The sequence below is a fragment of the Podarcis vaucheri genome, assembly GCF_965113315.1.
Source record: "Podarcis vaucheri genome assembly, chromosome: 8".
Lineage (NCBI taxonomy): Eukaryota > Metazoa > Chordata > Lepidosauria > Squamata > Lacertidae > Podarcis > Podarcis vaucheri.
This window is the reverse complement of record NC_138766.1, coordinates 64,595,331-64,621,907: the sequence shown is the minus strand read 5'-3', so window position 1 is coordinate 64,621,907 and position 26,577 is coordinate 64,595,331. Positions and strand designations below refer to the sequence as shown.

The following is a 26,577-nucleotide window of genomic DNA, read 5'->3' as shown; positions in this document are numbered from 1 at the left end:
TATATATGTGAAAGTAAGATTTTTTTGTTTCAGCATGCATCACTTTTTTAGAAGGCTGAGTTAGAGGCTTTATCTCATTCCCATCTGTGAATTTCAGAGCAGCAAATTCTAAATTGTATTAATTTCAGTCCCCCTCTCAAAACTGGGGAGGGGTATTATGGGGCATATACACAGTGGGACACATATGGCTTCTAAGCTATCTGAATTGTGTCTAATACAGCACCTGCATTTTGAATGAAAGCAAGAGCTTGTTGCCTTCTGAGAGCTGGTGAAGGTGAAATAGGAACCTCACCAAGAATTAATTGCCTTTGTATTCATATGGGGAGAAGTGATCAAAATATACTAATGTAAGTTGAGAGTAGTTGTGCACATGCCCTAGTTCAGCTAGTCAGTTTCTAGTAAACTCACTAAGCGCACATCTGATTATCTGAGATTACAAAACCACTTCCTTCTTGTATCTTTCTCTCTATGTTTACTTGAAATGTAATAAGAGTCTCACTGACTCAGTCAACTTCCCTGTGCTTAAGAAGATTTAAAAATGTGAGTTGTTAAGATGCTACATGTGTTTCATGTAAGCTCTTGTACCCTAAGGGTGAGGTGTCCTGGAAATACCCCGAATGCCTGATTAAACATTCCCATAGATATGCTGCTTTATTTATTAAAACACATGGGCTGCAATTCGGCATACAGCTGTTTCCGCAGAAGCTCCACTGAAATTAATGTAACTTTTACAAGGGCAACTGTAGGAGGGATTGCAAGCCATATGACCTACAATATGTATTTTAGCTGTTAACAGTTGAACTAAGCATGTTCTGATATCCAAAATAATTGGAAGAATTGGGCATGCAGGTTGTGATGTAAAAGCAGAAATATATTATATGCAGCAGAGGTGGAATTCTAAAACCCTTCTTTGCTACTCAATACTAAAGTGGGGGGAGCAATCAACTGCGGGGGGGGGGTGTCAGCAGGACATTTAGGGGATTGGGGGCAGTGATGTAATCACCCGAGATGGATGCCTAATTTGATCTTGCCCCTTAACCTAGATAATTCTCCCACACACAACCACTCATTTTTATGTATACATTTGAACTCCGCCCCCAACAATGAGTGGGATATGACCCGGAGCCTTCATGGATTAAGAAAAGCTGTCATTTAATAAATATTTTGACACCAGACACTAACTTCTAACACTGGTGACAGCAATGAAGGGCCCACATTTAGTTCTTAAAGCATTTGGGCAAAAAATATGTTTGAAGAAGCTAGTGCAGCAACAGCCCAACAAATTCCTATGAACGCTCAAATGGCATTATTTTCCATTTTTAGTGGAGAAGGACTTGAATTAACTCATAGGGATCTGCTTCTGTTTCTACTTACAGCTGTAAGATTGACTAGTTCTGGGAAGCCCCAACTTCCAATATGTTTGAAAACTGGTACCAAAAAATTGGTTCTTGGCCCTAATGGGACAGTTGATTGCCCAAAGAACCGTACAAATATATAATGCTCAAACAGACAATGTTAATGAGGTTTGGTATAGTTTTATTATATAGAGAGCTACAAAGGAACGCAATTACCAATCTCCCTCCACACATGGATTTTTATGGCAGGGCACTGAAATAAGATATTCTTCAGAACTGGTATCCTCATGTCAAATACAGAGTCTTGAAAAACAGACCTTTCCTCGGTTGCGTATTTCCCTTGTTGTATTTGTTTTGTTACATATAAATATCAATAAAATACATATAATAAAAAGGCTATCAGGAACCTGGGTCAAGGTTAAGCTTGCTGCCTCCCAGCTATTGTTCAGCTCTGCAAATGACTTCCAAATAGGTAAAGGTAAAGGACCCCTGACAGTTAAGTCCAGTCGCGAACGACTCTGGGGTTGTGGCGCTCATCTCACTTTACTGGCCAAGGGAGCTGGCGTTTGTCCGCACAGTTTCTCCGGGTCATTTGGCCAGCATGACTAAGCCGCTTCTAGCAAAACCAGAGCAGCGCGCAGAAATGCCGTTTACCTTCCCGCTGGACTTTTGACATGCTTTTGAACTGCTAGGTTGGCAGGAGCTGGGACTGAACAATGGGAGCTCACCCCGTCGCGGGGATTCGAACTGCCGACCTTCCGATCGGCAAGCCCAAGGCTCAGTGGTTTACACCACAGCGCAACCTGTGTCTCATGACTTCCAAATACCACAATACTATTTGCAAAGTAGCATGTAGCTACACCTTAATCTTCTGCCTTGAAGTTACCAGGCTACCTTTCAAACAAGGTCTGCTTAATTTTACCCTGCTTTCACATCTTCTTTGTATTTAAGGTACAACTGAGGTGGAAAGCGTGAAACCCTCTTGATCCTATTTCATTCATAAAATTGTTCCAATACATTGCTTCAATTTGGTCAATCAAAGGCATATATACTTTTCTTTACTACTTTTTGGTAAACAGCATAGTTCAGTTTTAAAATGTGTTATGTTAAATCTAATTGCTAGATGCTGGATCTGCCACATTCATATATGTTACATTAAATATAGAGTTTGATGAATGGTGCTTTCTGAGGTTATAAAATAGAGGGCATTTCCTTGTAAAATTAGTGGTTTACGCTGATATATCAGGTGCAAAATGCGTGTCTCTGGCATTCTTTAGGCTAGGAAGCACATGTTATTTGCCCATCATCCATGTTCCCTTTTAAAAAATGCATGCATCTTGCTGCTTCCTCACTGAAACTGCATGGCATCAGCTAATGGGTAAAGAAGGAAGCCTCTTTCACCATTTAAGTTTGCAGTTCATTTATGGTGTGCAAAACAGTAGCTCCTAATTCCACATCATAGAATCATAGAATTGGAAGGGACCCTGAGGGTCATCTAGTACAACCCTCTGCAATGCAGGAATCCTGCTCCAACCACCAACTTTCTGGTTAACACCCAGCACAGGTATATAATATCTGTTCTGATACTTTTCTCGAATGCTCACATGAAATGATGTTGTACTACAACTCGTATTGCCCATTAAATATTTCCTAATGAGTAATTAACTAATGCAAACTCAAGATGCGCTGATGACCACTCATTTAGCTTTACAAAAGAGTAGATATGGACTCAGCTAAATAAATGAAGTGGGATCTCTGGGTCAGCCTTGTTAAAAGTCTGTGAACATTATTACCTGCAAAAGTGTTTCTTAGCCTCCTGAGGGCTGGCAGTGGAGCACAGCTGGCCATACAATGAAGTAGAGTGTGGGGAGCTATAACGCAACAGGTCCTGCTCCCTCTAAGCCAGCGGTTCTCAAGCTGTGGGTCCCCAGATGTTGTTGGACTGCAACACCCATCATCCCTGAGCTCTGGCCTTGCTAGCTAGGGGTGATGGGAGTTGTAGTTCAACAACATCTGGGGACCCACAGGTTGAGAAAGGCTGCTCTAAGATAACCCTCGAGTGCAATGGAAATCTCTCTTCTATTACCTATGTTGAGATGGCGGTCTGGACACTTTTGTTCATTGAGCTATCTTGTACTTCACCTCAGACAGCAAAATGTCTTGGGCCGACCATGAGGTAGAAAGACAAAGAGCTCTTTCCTCCCAGCAGCACCCTGCTGCATTTCTGTTCTGGATGTGGAGGAAGGTGCTTATCTCCCCCTGGAAACCAGCTTGTTTTCTGGTCAGGTATATCCATCTGTCTTCTGCAATCCCACTCATTCACTCAAATGGAATTCCATGCACTCACCTGCATGCATTCCCTTTTTGCCTATGGGTACCAGGCGAATGGTTACATCCAAAGCTGCTCTGTGCGCAAAAACAATGCAATTTTGATTTATAGAGAAGGACAAATCTGTCTGTTCCAGTTTCTCAATTTCCCATACACTTTCCACATTTGCAACATCCTCCTGAAAATTCTTTTTGTACACATTTCTCATAATATACACATTTGGATGCAGTTTTGCATTTTGAAAGCAGTTGACCTGTGCACCTGCCATTTGCATAGAATGCCACTTCTATGCAATATTTCCCTAAACATTTCCATACAGTAGCATTGTCTATTGCTATTGTGACATCACTCTATTTCTGCAAGTAGCTTTCAAAAAGAAAAGAAAAATAACTAAAGATCACAGGTGATGTTTTTGTGTTTTATCAACTGCTACATATGGCTGTGATCCAAAGGACTCCTTGCATAGGACTAACGTTCCTTTGTCCATTGATAGGCTCTGCTGATCTTTCCTTCTGGCTGGAGTGTATCATCCTGTATCAGGTGCTTCTTGGGAAGGTTCCCTAACCTTCAAAGAGTTCTATTTTGGAAATGTCCCAGTCGGTGTGTTTGGATCCCATCAGTTTCTCACTTGCTTCTCTCTCTCCCACTTTGATGGATCTTTAAATTCTCAGCCGTGTTAATTGATTCTCCAGGTTTTCTGTCCTTTCATTTCCAAATAGGTTGGTCCATCTTATTATTACAGTCTTGAAAGCAGGAGAACTCAAAACAAATAGCTTCCTGAAAATATTCTTTTGCTGTTCCTTTGACCTTGTCCTCTAATGCTGGTATATTTCGACACTCGGCAAACTGCAAGGCAACAGCATTAAATAACTTTTTTAGCCTCACTCATCATTCTTTTCCCCACTGTCCTCCAGCCAGTTGGCATGCTAGAATCTCTCCATTTGCAGAAAGAAGCATGGTTCAGATAGTGTAGTTTTCCTCCAAGTCCCCTGTTATCCGATCACCCACTTTGGCAGATTGTAAAGAACACTAAATGTACTGTGGAATGTCTGCATTTTCCACTTTTCCAACTTTCCTACATAACTCCATTCGGAGTCATGAGAGCTGCAAAGTCAATTCTTCTATACCACTTTTAAAGCAATTAACTTACAAAATGTTAGTGCTAAAATACACTCCCCCAAGACTCCAGGGGTTGCAAAGCTTTCATTTCTTTATTTAAACCATGCTTGCTCTGCCTAGTTTTCAGTGTCGTATCAGTGTAGCTCAAAGTGTTCACAGGGGATAATCAAATGTAAGAGAACATTCATTGCACCAGAATCAACATCTTGATTCCTCAGTTTGCTGGGCTCACAAATGAATGCTTAGAACTGGCCGCACCCTGACAGCTGCATTAGCACTGTGTGACAAACATAAATATGCACGGTCTGTGATGCCATTGATACAAGTGGATATGTTACTGCACATTTTTAGGATTAAATTATGTGACAATTTTTGAATTGTCAAAGCCAATGGGGATTTCTAAGTTGATTTTCAATTCACTATTACAATACGTACAAACATCTGAAACTTCTGCAGTAGTAGTTCTAGGCTGGGTGACTTCAAGTGCTCTAAATAAGAAAGCAAAGAAGGAGTTCAAAAACTTTGGGTTGTTTATTTCAGTGTCTGGTTAGTGAGAACACTCTTGGCTAAGACCCTCTGTCTCCCTACAAGGGCCTAAGATGACCCACACACCATGCTCATTATTATTAATCAATTTGCCATAACCGAAATAAATTAAAAAAAATGTCCAGTAGCACCTTAGAGACCTACTAAGTTTGTTCTGGGTATAAGCTTTTGTGTTTGTGATTCCATGATACTTTAATGAAATTGCACCTCAGTTGTTGAAACTTATCCAGAGGTTACTGGAATATCTCTATCATCTGGTTAGAATTTCATTACAAAAGAGCAGGAATAGACAAACCTGTCAATTTTCCACTCTTAAGTTCAATTGTCCACAGCAGTTTGTAATTAAAAAAAAAACATTATGAAATTTCTCCTAATTCTCTTGTATGTAGTTTTGCCTAATATGCCTATTTTTGCAAAGCCATTTTTATGCTTTGCCCTAGAATATACATTTTTATACACAATGTTATACCCATTGCTTGGAAACAGAACTGTATTGCAAAAGTCAAAGTGATACAAATTTCAAAGGATGGCTGTGTTTTTGTCCACCTACTGTTTTGGAAAATATTGAATAGGTAGGTCCACCTTTAAATGAAAACTTAATTGAAAATCTTCCCCATATATAAGTGGTAATAAAGAAAATGGCATCGGGATATATTCCTCCCCCCTCCCCCCGTTAATATATAAATAGAGCAATTTCATTTCTGCCATGCTTCTCAAATTTATTGCCAAGTACATATAACTTGGCTGAAATAACTAAGGGAAATCAGAATGGAGATCTTGCTCTTATTACCCAAGAGAGACACTGCCGTCTGCCTGGGTTTTGATAGCTGTAGTTGTTTGTATTCACTTAATCAAAAACAAGAAATTCCCAGGGAAAAGAAATACCAGGTTTTGTCATTCTCCTTGTAGGAGAAGGGAAGAGTTAAAATTGGTGAACATGGGACAAAAGAAAGATTAGTCTTCTTTGATAAATGTCAGGTTTTTCATACTTACAGCCAGTTTTAAAATGATTGATTTTATTTATTTATTATATTTCTGTGCCTCTTTTCATTCATACAAATTGCAAAGTGGATTACAAACAATAAATAACAGTAACATAATAGAACATCACAAATACAACATAAATTCTATAGAATAATTAACAAATTATCAGGAAACAAAGTCTACAAAACACTATTAACAAAACAAATTAGCTAAACAGCACAATTACAATTCACAAAGTACTGCAGCAGTTATAATTTATAAAACAATACAGTGGTACCTCGGGTTAAGTACTTAATTCCTTCCAGAGGTCCGTTCTTAACCTGAAACTATTCTTTTTTTAAAAGTAATATTTATTAAGATTTTACAAACATTAAAAAGTTTCAAAGTTTAGGCTTAACGAGTAAGAACAAAAAATAACCCTAAGAAAAGAATGAAGAGCTACAAAAATACAAAAACAGAACACATGAAAAATACAAAATAGAAAACAGTTAACGAAAAGAAACAAAAAGAAAAAAAAAAGATCAATAATTTCATATCTTATACTTCATTTACTAGTTTCCTGACCTCCTCACACCTCCCTTTTTGTATTCCAGTTCAGATATTGAATTCAGCAAATCCTTACCCTCTGTCAGTTATCTTTACTCAGTATCTTAACCTATTATAACCATGTGTTCTGCAAATAGTCTCTTAACCTGAAACTATTCTTAACCTGAAGCACCACTTTAGGTAGTGGGGCCTCCTGCTGCCACCGCGCCGCCGGAGCGTGATTTCTGTTCTTATCCTGAAGCAAAGTTCTTAACCCGAGGTACTATTTCTGGGTTAGCAGAGTCTGTAACCTGAAGCTTATGTAACCTGAAGCATATGTACCACTGTATTAACAACATTAACAAAATAGCAACCAAAAAATAAACTTGGCACTGTTGAATTCATGCGCACATTCACCCCATCCCCATGACTTATGATCTTCTTTTAAATGAACATGATTGTTATCGTGGGGGGGTGGGGGGTGGAGAGCTACACTGAAGTAAAAGGATTGCTTAATGTATGATAATTCTGTGCCCTGGGTTACTCCGATGTCTTATATACCCCAGGGGATAGTAATGTAAAGCAAAGATGGGGGAAAGGGAAACTTTTGAAACATTCCTTCCTCTATTTTACACAATGGAAAGTTTTAAAGGAAGTTTCAGAGAGATCTGATTCTAAAATAACATAAAATTGCACAATTGATGACACAATCTGTAAATTTAGCAGATTTGAAATTCTATTAGTACATCATATAGGAAATACTGGTATAGATGGAGCAAGGCTGCCTGTATAGTCAAAATGGTGCCATCCATACACAAGAGAGGTATCAGCAGGCATGCTAGAGGGGAGTCCCAAGGTTTTCAGGAGTAACAAGCAATTTTAGGGTAGGAAAACCCTAAGGTGAGGGGCAATACAGTGGTACCTCAGGTTACAGATGCTTCAGGTTACAGACTCTGCTAACCCAGAAATAGTACCTCGGGTTGAGAACTTTGCTTCAGGATAAGAACAGAAACCATGCGGCGGCAGTGGCGGCGGGTGGCAGCAGGAGGCCCCATTAGCTAAAGTGGTACTTCAGGTTAAGAACAGTTTAAGGTTAAGAACGGACTTCCAGAACGAATTAAGTTCTTAACCAGAGGTATCACTGTACCCAAACCGGCCCAATGTGTACTAAGCATGCTCATTGGGTGTGGAATGACTTTGTGGGGCAGGGGGTGGAGACAGAAAAACAGAGATACAGGGGGAATGAGTTGGAGTATTCTGGAAGAAGGTATGGCTGGCTGGCTGGAACTTGAACAGGAACACTTAGCAGTGAGCACTTCATTATGGGTCCCAGGGGTATTATATTAATCTTTAGAAAGGTTGCCAGGAAATATCACTGCAAAACAAATGTGAACCTTCCTTTCCTCTGAGAAACATGATTAGCTTCATGAAAACCCGTTTTGTCCAGTGTAATTCAAGTACAAATTTCAGCTGATAAATTTGGCCAAATTGGAAAGACGGTAAGCTTCGTGATGCAAATAAGTGATCCAGAGGATAAATTCAGGTACATGTAGGAGCGTCCATGAACTCAGCTGAACTTGCACCATTTATTTGCTTGTTGTTGTTTTTTACCCATGGAACAGCTGCTCCCTTATGTGCTGCATGAGCTGCTTTGGAATCTCTCTTGTGCTTCAAAGGTGACTGACAATCTAACATGACACACTGCTGACTTGCGAGGGCCATAGCATCTGCTTTGCATGCAGAATGCCCCAAGTTCAATTCCTGGGCTGAACCCTGGCAAATCACTACCTGTGCTGGTCCCGTGGGCTAACCAAGAGGCGAGGTCCGAGTCCATTCTGAGGTCAAAGGTGCAATATGGAGGCAGTCCATAAAAGTTGAAGCTGGATGCAGGGCAGGTAGTCGGGTGAGGTCAGGAGCTCCGGCAGGATAGCAGGACAGGGTTCAGGCAGGAACTCTCAACCAACGAAGTTGCTCCCGCAACTTGGGACTGGGGCTAGCTGGCTTTTATCTGCCCCGAGGCACAGGGCAGCCCCGATCCTCTGGTGACTTGCCTCTCCTGGCCTAGAGGCGAGCACTCCTCCTGCAGGAACTTAGTTCCCTCCACCTCTCTGCCCTGAGCCTCTGCAACTCAGGAGAGGCTGGAGGGTTACTGGACCCAGAGGCAACCTTAGCTTCCTCTGCCGGGGCTGAGAGTGGAGTACCTGCAGGCAGTGGGTCCTCCACCCCTTCAGGAGCCTGAGCAGACTCAGCTGGTGCCTGCACCTGAGGACCCAGCACAGGTGAGGACCCTTCAGGCTCAGGCCCCAGCCCCGGCTCAGCTGGTTCTGGAGGCGGGGAATCCTGGGCAGGCTGGGATTCTTCAGGTTCAGCATCCGAATCCCAGGCCATCACACTACCAGTTAGTGCACACAGTACACAGCTAGATGGACTAATCTTCTGACTTGGCATAAGACAGGTTCTCATGTTTCTATGATTTGATGAAAGGAAACGCAGCGGTGTAGCTAGCCGCTCGGGTGCCGGGTGCAGCGTGTGCGTCCTGCAGCCGGGGTGGGGCGAGCTGCCCATGGGGGCAGGGCGCGCTGAGTGGAGCCTCCCCCTCAGCTGTAGGGCAGATGCAAGTCTCACACTGACGTTTTAGGCAGTGTGGAGCCTGCAGACGCCCAAGCCATCACATCACTCCCAGGAGAGACGCGTGGTTCAGGCACGCTGCAGGTCCCACAGTAAGTCCCGGCCTCTGCAGTGTGGTGCCAGTGCCAGCCGCATTTTGTTACATTTGTTGACTGAACTAAAAGGTTTTGTGAGCCCATTTTTTAAAAAAACCTCATATTTTTGTCATTTTGTCAGCCCCCTCAGGGATGACACCCGGGGTGGACCACACCCCACCACACCCCTTCCTCCGCCACTGAGGAAACTTGCCAATTTAATCACAGGGTCTTCTTTTCGTTTTGAAAGGCTTCTCGTTTTGCAGTAAATAAATTACTTTACAATCTCCTGTTCAAGAAAGAGATGCTGCTCAGTAGTGATGCAGGAAAGGTTCCCCCCCCCCCATCTTTTGACTACTCTTTCTTGTTTTGTTGCAGTCCAGAAACAATTGCACATGTTTAAACTTTATTACGATCACTGTGACTTAAGTGTATTGGATGGACTGTACTGTGTGTTTAAGAAGATTAATGGAATATATTCCGTTCAGAAATTACGAAAGAGGGTTTGGGTTTTTTTAAAAAATGCAGCTGAAAGCAGGAAGGGTGGAGGAAGGTAGAAGTAGTAGCAAAATAACCACAAACAGATGTGAAGCCATCACCCTGCATATTTTGCACACAGTTAAATGATGTGTGTTACATGAGTCACATTGTAAGCTACTTGACAATAAGCAGACTGTCTTTATTATTTATTTTTTGTGTGTGCAGATATAGTTAATTACAAAGTCAGGGAATAGAACAGTTGGGGAGCTTTAAAAATAAATAAATAAATAAAGCCACAAACTGAGACTCTAAAAGGATAATCCTCTTATTACTGTGAGTTGCTTTTATTATACGTTACAGTGGAATAATAGAAATGGGATGGCAATCTCTCTAGATATTTGCTCTTGGAAGTCTTAAAAACACTGTTGGTATTTTTATAGAGGCCTTTGACAGTGTTGTTTGGATTACTGACCACACAGAAGTATTCTAAAGGCAGGAATCAAGTGTGCATTTTATATTTATTTTGTCCACCGTTAGGAGTACTGCTAGACTTCATTTAAATTCATAATCCATTTTATGCATGTCTGAGGCTCAAGACATGGTAATGGGAGGTCTAGACAGGGATTTAACAATATTTTGAATAACTGGCAGCATAGTTATAAGTGAAGAGATCTCTCTTTCTAAAATATCCCTACTTCAAAGACATTCTTCAGTACACAGATCACAATAATGGTGAGATTTACAACAACAGAAGTATGGTTGTTATCTGTGAGGTTATTTAGGGATACACAGAAACCTCTAGCTAAAGCAGCTGCCAGTGCCTCAGGCTTTGAAGTTAGTGCTTTGGGTTTGCTCATCCTGAAAAAGCAGCATTCGAAAGGCTGCTAGCTATCTCATGCAAGTATACAGGGCTGAGGTTTCTTAGGGTGAATGTTATCCGACAGAAACTTTACTGTGGGTCTCCTAGTGCCTTAGGAATGCCTTAGTTCTAAGATCCTAATCCTGAAGTGAGGCACTCTGAATGAAGGCCTTTGACTATATGTTTTTGCTAATGGAAGTGGATCAGTGGAGAGTGTTTGCTTCAGAGCTCCAATGATGGAATTCAAACCCCGTAACAGCTATGACTGCAAGGCAGGTTTGCTTCCCTTTTCACCCACTCCACAAATTGATTTATTCATATGACTGTGGATAGTAAAGCACTTTGCATGCAGGAGTTCTATTAAAGTCAGACCATTGGGCCATCTAGTCATAGCTGTCAATTTTTTCCTTTTTTAAAGGGAAATTCCCTTATTCCGAATAGGATTCCTTGCCAGAAAAGGGAAAAGTTGACAGCTATGCATCTAGCTCAGAATTGTCTACACTGACTGGCAGTGGCTCTCCAGGGTTTTTCGGGTAGGCGTTTTCCCAGCCCTTCCTTGAGATCACTTTCTGGGGATCTTGCAAGGCAAATACTCTCCTGCAGAGCTGTGACCCTTTCCAATATAATGGATCCATGTTTGTAAGCTTGGGTGTTCACTTTCGCCTTCAGAATGGTTTTACTTCTCTTGGTGGGAAAGGTACTCTCAAGTGGTGAAGAGTCCAATAGCCTGATTTGGTCCATCTACAAGTTTTTCATCTAAGAAGCCCCACCAAGTGCTTCTTCCCCATGGGAACTCCTGAGGAGAAAAGCACAGCAAATTGCATGATGACTTAAGTGTTCACGAGCCATTAAGCCAGTCCTTGTACCTGATTACAACTTCCCCAGTTGACAAGCTGCTGCTGTGTATTACGTTCTGCTAAACAAAAAGGTTGCTTGGCAACCAGGTTGCTCTAATCTTAGTGCAAGTTACTTGCGTGTGCTGCAGTCTTTAGCCAGTTTTGCAGCACTTGTAAAACCGCAAGCATTGGGGTGAAACATATGTAGTTGGGTATATAACCAGTCCGAGTTGATGGGGCTGTCAGTGGCCTGTTGTGTCTCATCATTGCACAATGAGACCAGAACCTGAGCAGAATCGCCAATTCTAACCACAAGAAAACCCCTTAGAGCCTTCATGAATCCGTCAGATTCCATTTGTTTCCAGGACTACCTGAATTCCCCACCACCATCTGCAGAGGTGAGTTGTTGTTGTGAGTCCAAAGCTCACCAGAAACTGGCATGTCATAGAACTGAATCAAAGAACTATACAGTTGAAGGCCTCCCAGGGCTCATTTAGTCCAACACTCTGCAATGCAGGAATCTCAGCTAAAGAATCTCTGACAAAGGACCATCTGACCTCTGTTTAAAAACCTCCAAGGAAGCGAACTGGATTGTACAACTCTTCCATCCATCCCCCCCCCATCAGAACACCCATCTCTGCTCTTGGAACAAAGATGAAAGCCTGGGTATGGCTTGCTGAATGTGGTGGACCAATAACCACTCGAGTTAGCCCCATGGAAACCATGATGTCCCAAGCCAACCCTTCAGAGAGGCTCAGCATGAACATGGAAATCATCCAATTCCTGGGTGACCTTCCTGGGGTGCAAGCCTGGGCAGTATGTATGGAAATCCTAGGCTGCCCGCCCCAGACAACAAGACCTCCTCTTAGCCTTGCTGAAGAGGTCCAAAGGAAAACAGAGCAATACATTTGGCACCAGCTGTCTTAGGGATTCCGCTCTGGATTTGTGTAAGGTTTCCTCCTTAGCCTTTCCTTCTGCAGAAGATATCTCGCAAGGCAGCAGAGGTTCAGGATCAAAAACTTAGCAGGAAACTAAGAACACTGAATGTTTCCTGACACTGAATCAAGCCCATTGGTTCACCTAGCTTAGCATTGTCTACATTGGCTACTAATGGCACTCCAGGGTTTCAGACAGGATTCTTTCCCAGCCCTACCTAGAGATGCCTGGGACTGAACTTGGGACCTTCTGCATGCAAAGCAGCTGTTCTACCGCTGTGCTACATCCCTTCCCCTTAGGAAAGCCTGCCTTATCATTATTCCTGGCAGAGTCTTCCTGACTGGGTTTCCCACATTCTGTAGCACCTACAAATAATAGCAGCCATTTATTATTTATATCTGGGTTGCCCCAGCCACTATGGGTGGCTTCCAGCATAATATAAAAACACAATGAGACATCAAACATTTAAAACTTCCCTATACAGGGCTGCCTTCAGATGTCTTCTAAGTGTATTTATCTGTTTTACATCTGACTGGAGGGTGTTCCACACGGCAGGCTCCACTACCGAGAAGACCCTCACTGCCTGGTTCCCTGTAACTTCACTTCTCACAGGGAACCTCCAGAAGGCCCTCGGAGGTGGACCTCAATATCCAGGCTCAATAATGGGGTTGAATACGCTTCTTCAGGTATACAGGGTTGACGCCGTTTAGGGCTTTAAAGGTCAGCACTGACACTTTGAATTGTGCTCAGAAACGTACTGGGAGCCAGTGTAGATCCTTTAGGACTGGTGTCATATGGTTCCAGCGGTCACTCCCAGCCAGCAGTCTAGCAGCCACATTCTAGATTAGTTGTAGTTTCTGAGTCACCTTAAAAGGTAGCCCTATGTAGAACACATTACAGTAGTCCAAAGATGGGTGCAGCGATGTAGCAAGAGCTAGATGAGCATCTGAGGCAGATTTGACTCTGACAAGAAGTCAGCATGATTCTTCCTGAGTAATAGACATTTGGCAAAGGGTTTCTCAGAAAGCAGATTTCTTGTCACTCAGTATTTGGAACAGGAACATTGTGTGGCTGCCAAGTTCTTCCCAGCTTTCTTCAGCAGGCTGAAACGGACTAGGAGTGACAAATTCAGGGTTGACCTCACCACAATGTAATGTGAAGCAGTCTACCTCAGGTGGCAAATTCTAAGCAATATGTGTGTTTTCTTTCTTTATATGGGACGTATGTGGGTGTAATTTGTAAAAAGAATTCCAGTCTAGAGCAGAGGAGTGCAATTTATTAATTTTATTTATTTATTTATTTATTGCTTGAGGTGTTAAAAATAGAAAAGAAATCCCTTCAGGCCCCACCTCTAATCCCAGTTTCATGTGTGCAACTAGTGTTGTCTCTGTTTCAACCTTCTCATTCAGATCCAAAAAAAAAGATGCAGTCTTTTATTCTCCCAGCAAAATCATGGTGAACCTTAATTAGTCAGTATTTATACAGCAGCATGTAAATATAAAATGCTTTTGACATCTCAATTATTATAATTACCATGTGAAATTTGTTTGAAGCTCAGATTTGGAAAAGAGCAAACTGCATTTTCCTTGAAATGACTTGTGAGTTCAGAGCTTATCTCTTTTCTCCCTTGAGAATAGAAAATGTTAAGTTTCTGCCACCCTGCCCCGGAAAGGTCAAATCCAACTGTTTGGAGGAGTTCCTCCCCCCCCTCCCCAAAAAATCTTGAGTTCTGTGGGTGTGTTTAGTCACAGTGGGTAAATCTGCAAGCGAAGCAGGACACACAGACTCTGAGATCGATTCTGCCTGTTCAGCAGATGGCTTGACACAATATGCTGCACTGCACGCCTGCTGAGTCCTAAAGGCAAATGTGCCATAAGTAACCTTGCCATAAGCCTGTTAATGCAAAGGCAATTTTCTATTTTAAACTCTGTAAAGCTCCCCCTTTGTTTGCCGCCTGTCTGTTTACAGAAGCTGCTGTACAAGAGCATAGCAGATTGTTTGCTCTAATAATACGACTAAGCCCTAAGGTCAAACTGCACTTCCATTTATCCTGCACAAAATAGTGATACTTGTTGCTTATCACATGACGAGTGTGCTGAGTTGTACTGAAAATGTCTGAAAGCAGCACATGAACACTCAGGCAGATGGGGGGGGGGGAGACTATTGCCTGCCTTTTATTACAGGATGGGTTTGTGTGCCACTTAATGGCACAAGAGGCTTCTAAGTGGGTTAACAAAATAAAAAAGTCAGTTACACAAAGATTAAAACAGAAACATCCATAATTAAAACGCGAACAAATCATGTCTCCAGGCATCAGCAGAAGCAACTAGTGATTTAGTCCTGAGCATCTTTGACATACAGTTCAGGTTGCTGGACTGCTTTAGATAGCTAAAGTCACTACAGTGGGGCCAGCTTGCCATCCAATTAAAATACTTCAAGAGAAGCAAATGTACCATAAAGGTACCTTGCAAGTACCATAAAGTAAAATGGCCATGAAACTAATCACGGCAGACAGAAAGATATTTTAACTGTCAAGATGATGTTTGAAGTGTCGCTTGCAAAATGACAAGTAGTGTTCCAGCTATATAGTGTCACTGTGGATTCCAAGCCTTGCATGCACATTTTTTAATAAAGATGAGCCAAATTTCTGTAAGTTTTCTGTTGCATCTCAAACTGTGGGCAGGATCTTCTGCTAGCAGGTTATGCGAGTTGCGATACACTTGGGAGGGTGTCCTCTAACTTTTGTCAAAATATTGGGTACTAGGCAGTCAAAAGAGATCTATATAATGCAAGCTGTGCACTCCCTGAGCTAGTCTAAAAGGACCAAGCTTGGTAGAGCTTCTCAACCATACTGAGAAAAGGTTAACATAAGAAGGTAAGACCATAATAAGAACAGCCTGCTGAATCAGGCCAATGGCTCATCTCAACCATCATTCTGTTTTCACAGTAGCCAATCAGACAACCTTGTGAAGTCTGCAAGCAGGACATGAGCTAAGCAGCACTCTGCTCACCTATGATTCAGCAACTGGTATAGTGGAGGTAGAACACAGGCACTATGCCTAGTAATTCAAGTAGTTCTTTATACATTCTGTGTAAACCAGCATCTTCCAGGGCATCTAACTATGGGTACGGACAGGATTGCTAATAGTGTCTTGCAGAACCCTGCTCATCCTGTTCTGAAGGAACATCTGCCATTTATCAAGCTCTATGTTCCCCTTCCTTATTTTTTAAAAATGCAGCGCTTATTTTTGGCTAGCTTACTTGAAAAGTTGGAATATGTAGAAATTTAGCCAGTCTGAACAGAAAAGAACTGAGGGCCTTAGCAATGATGAGTTTGAAACCTGAGTATTAACTGGCTGCAGCTACCCAAGTCAGGGGCCTATCATGTCCTGAGTGTTTATAACATTTGCTCATGCTTATTCCTTTTTCCTCCCTCAAGTTTTGTGGGGATCTCTCTTAAATGTTTGATTGCAAAATTCAAGACCCTTCTCATCTTGGGCCATGTGAGTCTGACTGTGAGCTAGCATATGATATGCATAGTATATGATGTGCATATACTTATCAGGAGACCTTATCCAAACAGAAGTCTTAAGTGCAGTTCCATGTAAGATTCGATCAGCTTCTAAGAAAGTATGACAGGATATGCGTGTGGCTGCTATTTTGGGTTTATCAGATTTGAAAACTCACTTGCCATGCAAAATGTTATGAAAAGTCTCTCCATGCCCCCTCTTCATAATTATTAAGAAAAGTAACCCAGTTATGTTTGGAAGGAGTGATGCTTTAGTTGTGAAGATTTCCAATATTATATTAGTAGCAGATTATTAGATTTTATAATTATATTTATCCTGCCAGATTAAAGGGAAAGGAAACCTACTACAGTGGTACCTCGCAAGACGAATGCCTCGCAAGACGGAAAACTTGCAAGACGAAAGGGTTTTTGGTTTTTTGAGTTGCTTCGCAAGACGAATTTCCCTATGGGCTTGCTTCGCAAGACGGAAACATCTTGCAAGTTTGTTTCCTTTTTCTTAAAACCGTTAATATAGTTGCGACTTGACTTCGAGGAGTAACTCATAGCACGCGGTGTGGTAGCCTTTTTTGAGGTTTTTGAAGACTTTGGTGATTTTTGAAGCTTTTCCAAAACTTTTCCAAAACCGTGCTTCGCAAGACAAAAAAACTCGCAGAACGAATTAATTTCATCTTGCGAGGCACCACTGTAATTTAAAATGGTTCTCCCAGGGCCATAGGATAACTCTTATTGCTTCAATGCCTTGGACAGAATGTGTGATTTTATATTTCTGTTTGTGCAAGAGAAAGGAAGGCCAGTAAACTGAACATAGTGCAGATTTAAACAGTTTAATACAAATTCAGTTTGTGTTTTATTTATTATAAATGGGTGTTCCAGAAGAAAAACAAGTCATAATGCACCTGTGGCATGCATATGCTAGCGGAAAGCAATGTGTTTCAAAATGCATCTGGAAGAATACCTGAAGTGATTGTAAACTGCTGCTTTCAGTTGTGCTGAGTTCATAAGAATTGAAATCTTCAGTTGTTTGTTTTTCTAAGTATTGGAATACTTAAACCCAGCCATTCTGGCCAACTATCAGGGATGATTGAAGCTGTAGTCCAGCAACATATGGAGGGATTAAATGCAATTTTCTGAGTCTTTTGTTTCTTTAAATTCCATCTGTTTGTAATTCAGATGTTGTTGTTCAACATATTTATAAACGACTTTGATGAAGGAATTGAGGGGATGCTCATCACATTTGCAGAAGACACCAAAGTGGGAGGGATGCCCACTAAAATGCCACTAAAGACAGAATCGGGATTCAAGAAGACCTTAACAGATTGGAGAATTCTGCCCAAACTAACAAAATGAGTTTAAATAGGGAGAAATGTAAGGTTCTACACTTAGGCAGGAAGAACTAGATGCACAAATGTAAGATGGAGGACACCTGATTTACTAGTAGTACATGTGAAAAGGATCTAGGGGTCTTAGTGGACCATAAGCTTAACATGAGTCAACAGTGTGATGCAGCAGCAAAAAAAGCTAATGCTATTCTAGGCTGCATCAACAGAAGTATAGTCTCCAGATCAGTACAGTGGTACCTCAGGTTAAGAACTTAATTCGTTCCCGAGGTCCGTTCTTAACCTGAAACTGTTCTTAACCTGAAGCACCACTTTAGCTAATGGTGCCTCCCGTTGCCGCTGCACCCCTGCTGCGCGATTTCTATTCTCATTCTGAAGCAAAGTCTTTAACCCGAGGTACTATTTCTGGGTTAGCGGAGTCTGTAACCTGAGGTACCACTGTAATAGTAATAGTACCACTCTGTTCTGCCTTGGCCAGACTACACCTGGAATACTATGTCCAGTTCTGGGCACCATAACTTAAGAAGCATGTTGACAAGATGGAATGTGTGCAGAGGAGGGCAACTAAGGTGATAAAGGGTCTCGAAACCAAACCTTATGAAGAGCAGTTGAAGGAGCAGTGTATGTTTAGCCTAGAATATCCATCTTCAAATATCTCAAGGGCTGTCACATGGAAGAGTGAACAAGCATGTCTTTTCCTGAGCTGGAGTGGAGGACTTGAACCAATGGCTTCAAGTTACAAGAAAGAAGTTTCCGACTAAACATCAGGAAGAACTTTCCGACAGTAAGAGCTGTCAGTAAGAGCTCTCCTTCCTTGGAGGCTTTTAAGCAGTGGTTGCATGGCCATCTGTCATAGGTGCTTTAGCTGCGATTCCTGCATTGGGGTTGGACTAAATGACCCTCAGGGTCCCTTCCAATTCTACAATTCTATTATTATTCTCAGACCCCTGGTGTGGTGAGCATGGTTTCAGTTCTGCTCATATACAGACACTTTCCGCAAAAGTATTCTACAGCTTAATGAAGCTACAGGTATTACTCAGTTTCCTCTAGGAAACTACCCAAGACTATGCTGTGCCTACTGGCATGAGATGTCCCAAGGGGGAATGGGGAAACTGGTCAGAGAAACAGATGCAATCTTGAGAATGGATGGCATCTGTAGTCAAGATGAAGTGAAAAATATTGTCAAGGACAGCAAGGGCTGGAGCACTGACACATTAAAAGCCTTTTCAACTGCTTTAATTAGCAAGGTAAAATTATGTACAGTCAAAGTGCTTCTGCAAACAACATTTTTAAAATTGAATTAGCTCTGCCTCTCCTGGAACTGTCAGCTGTCACAAATTTATGGTGTCACAACTGAAAAACGCATTTCATGAAGAGAGCTTTAATTTCTGGGTTTTTTATTGCTTCTCCACACATACATCAAGCTAAAAAGCTATCAGGGTGCATTTTCCCTGCCTAAGTGGCACTGGCCTTACACCATGTGTCAAAAAATAAGTAAATGTAAGGGTAAAAAAAAAAATGCTTCCAAATTCGTTCTGCTTTTATGACTGGTTTGGTTGCTGGACTCCAGAATACAGTTTACCTTCTTGCTAGGAAATCAATCCTCAGCTGTTTCTTTTCTTTTTCTAGTTTGAAACCATTTTAATTGAAATTTTGCCATATACTGCTTGCAGATACATTTTGGAATTACATCACTCCAATAAAAACAAACTAATAAATAAATAAAAATAGTACATCAAAAGTCATTGCACACAAATTCACAAAGTACATGACATATATACACAATAATTTTAACATTGCATATGTTGTTGTTTTTCTCTCTCTCTCTCTTTGACAGGCAGATGCCAAAGCTCACATATTCCAAGCTCGGATCACCCTTTTCTAATCCTGGTGGAGGTCTAAACAATTGAATTCTTTAAGTGTAAGTGATCATGGCTGTATATTATATCCAGGAAACCATTGAGAATTTGGAACTAGGGGAGGCAGGGATTGCATCAGTAAGCTCTTAATGCATAAGCACTGTAATTACATTCCTGAAACTCGAGTGTGTGTGTGTGTGCGTGTGTGTGTGTGTGTGTGTGTGTGAGAGAGAGAGAGAGAATGATATACCATAATTAGGCAATAATGTATGCTGTGGTCATTTATTAGGTAAGGCTGCATTCCCTAAGTACCACACTATAGACATTAATTAAGTAGTTAGTGAAGCCCATAGGAAACAACACATCGCCTTATTACTATTCATGAACACTTCCGTGATGCCTCTGCTATCAATATTTAGGTTCCCTTGGCATGCAAGATAGGTGCTCTGCAATTTGAACTACTGTCCCATTTAATTTCCATCTGAAGGGTGGCTAACTGAGGCTGCAATCCAAGTTCGCCTTATGCCAGGCTGTGGGGGGTTTCGATTGCGTGGGCACATCCCTCCACTCGCTTTGCAGCCTCCTCTTGGCTGCTGTCAGAGTAACACTTGCATCCCTCTACTGGGATGTAGACCCCCCCTTCCACCCACCAAATGGGGCATACCTGCCAGCAGAGCCTGATGAAAGTCCCCAAATTAGGTTAGTCCAAGGGTGGGGCTGAGCTGACCAATGGATCCCTCTGGATCCTGAGGTGCTCTCACAGCCATCACCAGGCCTGAGTGGGGCTCAATTATTTATTTCCTTATTTAAACTGCAGGTGTCCCAGCGATTGGTCCCAGTCTGCCTGCCTCCAACTTTCTGCAACCACCTTGGTGGGTGGGTGGGTGGGTGGGTGGGCTGCAAATGGGATGGTAGCTCTGCTGCTTCAGAGAGCCTCAGTGGGGGCAGCAAGCAGTTTGGATTTTTCTGTCTACAGCTTTGCAGGTCAATAGGTTTGAAGTCATGATGAGCTCAGGATGAAACATAAGGTCTAGTTTTCAGAGCACAGGACACCTTGCGTGGACCCATTGCCTTTCTTTTCTGTGTTGAAATATGGTCACAAAAGGTTTCTTTTTATTTGGCAAAAAGCCATAGACACCTTCATCAGAAAACTCTCTTTAAGCAATGTATGTAATAAAATGCAGGTTACGATCTGCACAACCTTATATATATTCTGTCTGGGTAGGGTGGCTGAAATCTCTCCCAGAACATCTCAACTCTTTAGGGTCCTTGCATTTCCTAGGGTCTTTCCTCAGAGTGGGGGACTGTCGGTTTGGAGACCCGGGACTTGAGACACTTCTGTATGGGGGGGTGAGCAAATGAGGGGGAGGCCAGTACACAGAGGCAGTGTTTGGAGAAAAAGCAGTGGCAATTCTGTTTCAGGTGGCAATAAATCTTGCACCATCCCCGGTGGGTCTGTCAGGCAATGCAACAGTCGGAGGATATTTGAGGGGCAAAGGTTGGGATTTTCAGTTGAGCTATAAGGAGATGGTGGTAAAATGGGTGGCATTTGAAGTGTATGCCTGGCAGTCATGAGACTGGATTTCCAGTGTAGACAAGAAAGCAGCTGCCCTGAAGGAGAAGCAGAGGGATATGGAGGTGAAGTCCTAAAAAGAGAGATCTTGGGGTGCAACAAGGACCAGAAGTCCTGCCAAACGGCACCCAGAGAAGCAAGAGGAAAGGGAGGAGAATGGGGAAGAAATCAAACAATTCTCCAAAAGCGAAATGTCTCAGAGCATGAGAAGGTACTGATTGACACTGTCAAAGGTGGAACAAAGTTCATCCGTGACAAATGGACACAGGAAAGAGCTCTGAGCTTAGCTGCCAGAAATCTTCAAGAGGGGAGGGCAAATCCAATGGAATGATAAGAATATGTACCAGGTTGCAGAGGTCAAAGGGATAATTTAGGAATTTGAGGCAACAAGAGGAAATTCCTTGTCTGAAACAGATTGTTGGGTGATAAAATAACTAAAGAGGCTAAATAAGAAAAGGACACCATTTGTTCTTATTTAAATGACTATTAATGATCAGCTTTATTTTTCCTGGAGACCCAAATACATATTCAAAAAGAAATAAAAAGCAAATCTCTGATTGTGTATTCCTTGAAAAAAGATAAAAATGAAAGGATGGTAACCTACCAGCATGTTTGCATTTGAAAAGTATATGTCTGTGTGCATATGTGTTCACATACCCATATTCAATGTAATTGGCTATGCATACGCGCCTCATTTACCTTGGTATCAAGCAAGGGGGTGTTGAAAAAGATGGAATTTATAGCATCTTTGTAGCTACAGTTCACACATGTTCACTGAACATTGTAAATTGGATTAGAAATAACGGCAACACCCTAATAAACAGAAAAGGTGTTAAAACTGAGCTTTGACAGCTTGAGTGCATCTGCATCTCTGATTATCTCATGCATGCTTTTTGCAATAATCTTTTGGACTGACTGATCCTGTTTTAGCACATCTCCTGTGCTTATCTGTGGCTTTATGGTGGAGTCCTTCCTTTGTATGGATTTTCCTGACACATATTAAAAAAACATTATCCTTTTGCAGTACAGTTTTTTCATATTTTGACAGGGCAGAAACAGTGGTGAGAGCAAGCTTCTCTCAAGATCAGATAATCACAATGACACTAGCTTTGAAAGATGTAAGTGTGGAATTCTTATGACTTCGCAGCTTCCACTGGAGTCAAGTATTGTTGTTAAGTTAGTCCAAAATAATAAGAAGCAAAACAGCCAGCAAAATTCCATTCCTTAAGATAAATTCACATTCTCATGTGGACCTTTTGACAAGCTTCCTTCTGGGGGGAAAACATTCTCTTTCCCTTGTAGGGTATCAGGAATGGATTAAAATCAGATACCCAAGACTCACACAGCCACCATCTAGATCTCACTGTAAGCTTGTATATTTATTTATTTATTTATTTACTTGCATGTGAAAAGTGCAAGCTAAATAGTGTTCAATGTATTAAATGCCTTTTTGTTATATTTAGGATTTTTATCATAGCTCTAATACTTTGCTGTGGCAATTAATATGCAAGCAATCTCTCTATATATTTTTATGTGTTTGAGGAGGGGGTGCCGGCCTTCTTCATTCCCTGCATCCAGGAAGTGTTAAAAGCTAATCAAGCTTTCTAATTCCAAGAAATAGCCTTGGTGAGGTGATGGGGATTAAAGAACTCAGTGCCAGACGGAGCCCCTCTTCCTCAACAGATAAAGCCAGAGTAGAGAGTGGGGAATTGATGCAACTTAGAAGTACAGTCGTACCTCAGAAGTCGAACAGAATCCATTTTGTAAGTCCGTTTGACTTCTAAAATGTTCGACTTCCAAAGCGCAGCTTCTGACTGGATTCAGGAAGCTCCTGCAGCCAATCGGATGCCGTGGAAGCCCTGTCAGATGTTCGGCTTCCAAAAGAAGGTTCAGAAACCGGAACACTCACTTCCGGTTTTTGATTGTTCGGGAGCAGGAACTTTTGACTCCTAAGGCATTTGGGAGCCGATGTATAACACTAGAGAGTAATGTTCGATTTCTGTTTGAATCCAAGGCTGTGGCTATGAGAGAAACAAGACCCTTTTGAGGTACTAATGCTGTGAGGCCCTCCATTGTAGGCTCAGGATGTATATATGTGTAAATAAGCCATATATCATGAAGATACCACATTCTCTGCTATGCCTCATTCCAAAAGGAATCCTGGGTAAGTGCCTGGAACCCCTGGAATTTTGCACTGCTCATAGACTGGGGTGGCATGCAACAATATGCATTTGTGAGCAGACTGGATAGCATTAAAAGTTGTCAATACATTCCTGTAGGGTAGTTACTGGTAGTGAAATGAAATTTTAGAGAAGTAAGCATCGGTGTTAAAAACTGCAGATCCAGAATCTGCAAATTAACCATCTTATCATAATCCGTCCACTTATATGGCAAATTCCGGGGGGGGGGGGAGCATCAGATATGCACAATAATCCACTAAAATGTAGATAATATTGGTTTTATAAGACAATACCAAACACCCCGTCCTGTGTAGAAGTGCTGGACTGGGACTCCACTGTAAGTCAACTAGGTTAAGCTAGGTAAGTTCTGGTATTTTCTCGCGTTAACAGCATTTACGTGTGCACAAGTTGCATTCGAGACACAAATATGTGCTTGTTAATATCACATGCAGAACTCTGTGCAAAAGACCACAATTAAATTGTACTGAAATATCTGTGAAATGTTAATCAGAGGTGCAAAAAGTGGCTTGTGTTACAATGCATTGGGAGTCTACAAAAACGTGAGTGCTTTGGAGCACTCAAAGGGAACAGTGGTTTAATGCTGCCACCTTGTGCCCAAGAGTTGAACAAGCACATCTACAGGCAATAACTGCTCCAACGTCACAACAGAATTGTTCTTTAAGCTCACGCTTCTAGTTTTAAAATTTAACAAGCTTGTGAACTATTAAAAACTTTTGTTACCTATGAGAGTAGAAAATTCTGTATGCTTGAGCTCAGAATAATTACTTACTCTAAATCAAACATCCCTGTCTCTTCATGAATTTCAGATCAGTTAATTTCAAATAGGCAGAGCTTGGTGCAAATTAATATTTATTCCACAAGACTTTTTTTTTAATAGCAAAGATGGAGAATTTTCAGTTCCCTTGGTTATTCAGAACTTCTGAGCCATCTTTGCCCACCCCCACCCCCCATGGACACCTGCAAGGCGAGAGCCTGCTTCCGCAGGAGCAGAACTGCTCATTGAGGTGTAGGGTCATAAGGTTACTCTCTGCCATATGAAGAAGGTAAAGGTAAAGGGACCCCTGGCCATTAGGTCCAGTCATAGCTGACTCTGGGGTTGTGCGGCGCTCATCTCGCTTTATTGGCCAAAGGAGCCGGTGTACAGCTTCTGGGTCATGTGGCCAGTATGACTAAGCCGCTTCTGGCGAACCAGAGCAGCGCACGGTAACGCCGTTTACCTTCCCACCAGAGCGGTACCTATTTATCTACTTGCACTTCATGCTTTCAAACTGCTAGGTTGGCAGGAGATGAAGAATGTAAGAGCCTGCAAAAGGCCCATCCAGCTCAGCAACGTGTTCTTAGAGTAGCCAACCAAATGCCTCTATAAGAGGCCTGATAGCAGGAAATGAGCACTATAGCACTTTCCCCACTTGTGATTCCCAGCACCTGGAATTCAGCGACATGCTGTTTCCGACAGTGAAGGTACAATGTAGCCATTGTGGCTGGTAGCTTTTATCCTCCATTAATTTGTCTCTTTGGAAGTTATCCATGTTATTGCTTAGTGCACGAGTGACGGGGCTCAGGTAACCACAAGACCTTGGGATGCAGACAGCAGCACATTCCTTCTGCTACTATAACTGCATAGAATCCCTTCATTCATGTGGCAAATGAAGGCAAATCCAGGCCTTTTGGACAAACAAATCACTTTTGTAGTACTGTAAACTTGTGTAGTAGTCTGTTACTTTTGTCTTATTCCTAAAAGCTTTGAGTAAGATCATATTGTGCTGGTACTCTTGAACTTTAACTGACCTGAAACAGGTATTGTATTTTTAAAAAACAGAACAGAACATTTGTTTCACTACTGTTGTTTGAAAATGCTGCCAAGCTTTTCAGGATCACCACAGATGCCCCTGGCTAATATGCAGCTATTTCAAATGGGTATATCTCATTTTTCCATGGTGTGGTTCAGCACCCAACCTGAATAGCTGCTTTAAAAGCTCCTTTGCTGGATAAATACAGTACTACAGCAGAACTTGGCTTTTTAAAATGAGTATTTCTGAGTTTGACTATCAAACTGGGACATCTGAATCTTTAGAAATTGGCTGTTGCATAGACAATTAACACAAATTAGTAGACAAATAGGTGTGTCAATTCATCTTCATCGATATTATACTTACAACTTTTCCCTTTCTTGCTTTTATCCAGAGTTGTTAAAATATATTTATTTCCAGTTCTAGGGTTGTAGCCAACTGAATGCACTGAAATTAATGGGTCTAAGTTGGTCATACCCGTTAATATCAATGGGCCTCCTATAAGTAGAACTACTGTTTGATTCAAGCCCCACAATCCTATTGGTTTCCCTCTTTTTGATTAAAGTCAGACTATGGGGGGCGGGAATCCAGACTGTGGTTGCAGTCCTCTACAACATACCTAGAAATAAGTCCCACGGAAATTACGGGGGCTGCTTTTGAGTAGATATGCATAGGATTGCACTGTTAAGTTAGCTGCACTAAGGTCCCACTGAAATCCACATGAAAAACTTGGTTGGCAGGCTTGGTTCCCACTGGGGCTTAAGTTCAACAAATTTAGTCCGGATTCATTGCTATGAAATACCATCATTTCCCTCTCTAAACTTGTTCACATGCAGACATTCTCCCTTGCTAGAGGTAGTATAGTAGGCTAAAAGTTGTAGCTACTAATCAGGAAGTGACTAGTTTTGCTTATTGACTCTGCCATGAACTCATCAGGTGCTATGTTGTGATACAGCATCATTCCAGGCACATTGGTGAGGAGAAATAGTGGTCAAGATAGCTGTCAGTCCAATCCAACAGCAACGCACTTGTACAACCTCAAAAAAAACTCTCCCATTTTTCCATTAGATTCATAATTGTTATGTACTGAAGTTCTCACCCTGGGCCAGCAGGGGGATACCGTAGATAGTTATGCAAATGAAGGATCGAAAAGTGACGTTCAGTGATTGGATAGTTTGTATGCAAATGAAGGATTGAAAAGTGACATTCAGTGATTGGATAGTTTTAGAAAATGGCAACAGTTACATTGTTCTGGAGCTCTAAATGAGCTCCTCAGTTCAGTTCTGTTCCAGCTTACAAATAAAGAGCTGCTTTGGAAGAATCGCTGTGTCGTCTGATATGTTCACCCACAACTTAACAGTAATGGTGCCTCCGATTACCTCATGATGGTTAACGTAGCTGAAATGTTAGTAGTTCTGAAAATATAAAAAAGCAGGATAAAAATTGTAACTTCCGTCACGCCATAGATTTAAAACACATGATTTCCCCCCTAGGAAATGTAACTTGATAAGGATGCTGGGAACTGTAGCTCTGTGAGGGATAAACAGCAGTTTACATGATTCTTTGGGGAAAGTAATGTGCTATAAATGTGCAGTTTGAACACACCTAGCCTTTAAA

The 26,577-nt window shown here is 41.7% G+C and overlaps 1 protein-coding gene and 1 long non-coding RNA gene across 11 annotated transcripts in view; one reads left to right on the top strand and one right to left on the bottom strand.

The window, feature by feature from the left end:
• Positions 1 to 26,577, bottom strand: part of LOC309538495 — a 151,088-nt gene that overhangs the window by 87,045 nt on the left and 37,466 nt on the right. Inside the window, exon 3 of one of the 3 annotated variants that reach the window (XR_014222233.1) lies at positions 24,388 to 26,375. The exons of 1 other annotated variant lie outside the window; for it this stretch is intronic. This is a non-coding gene — a long non-coding RNA (uncharacterized lncRNA). Of the gene's footprint in view, positions 1 to 20,953; positions 26,376 to 26,577 lie in introns of those variants that run through there. One more of the 3 variants, XR_014222235.1, reaches the window with a different exon arrangement.
• Positions 1 to 26,577, top strand: part of PAG1 (phosphoprotein membrane anchor with glycosphingolipid microdomains 1) — a 94,302-nt gene that overhangs the window by 55,164 nt on the left and 12,561 nt on the right. For 3 of the 8 annotated variants that reach the window (XM_082233908.1, XM_082233907.1, XM_082233906.1), the window contains one exon: positions 19,375 to 19,458. The exons of 3 other annotated variants lie outside the window; for them this stretch is intronic. The gene's annotated coding sequence lies outside the window, so the exon portion shown is untranslated. The remainder of the gene's footprint in view (positions 1 to 19,374; positions 19,459 to 26,577) is intronic. 2 more of the 8 variants (XM_082233910.1, XM_082233909.1) reach the window with 1 other exon arrangement.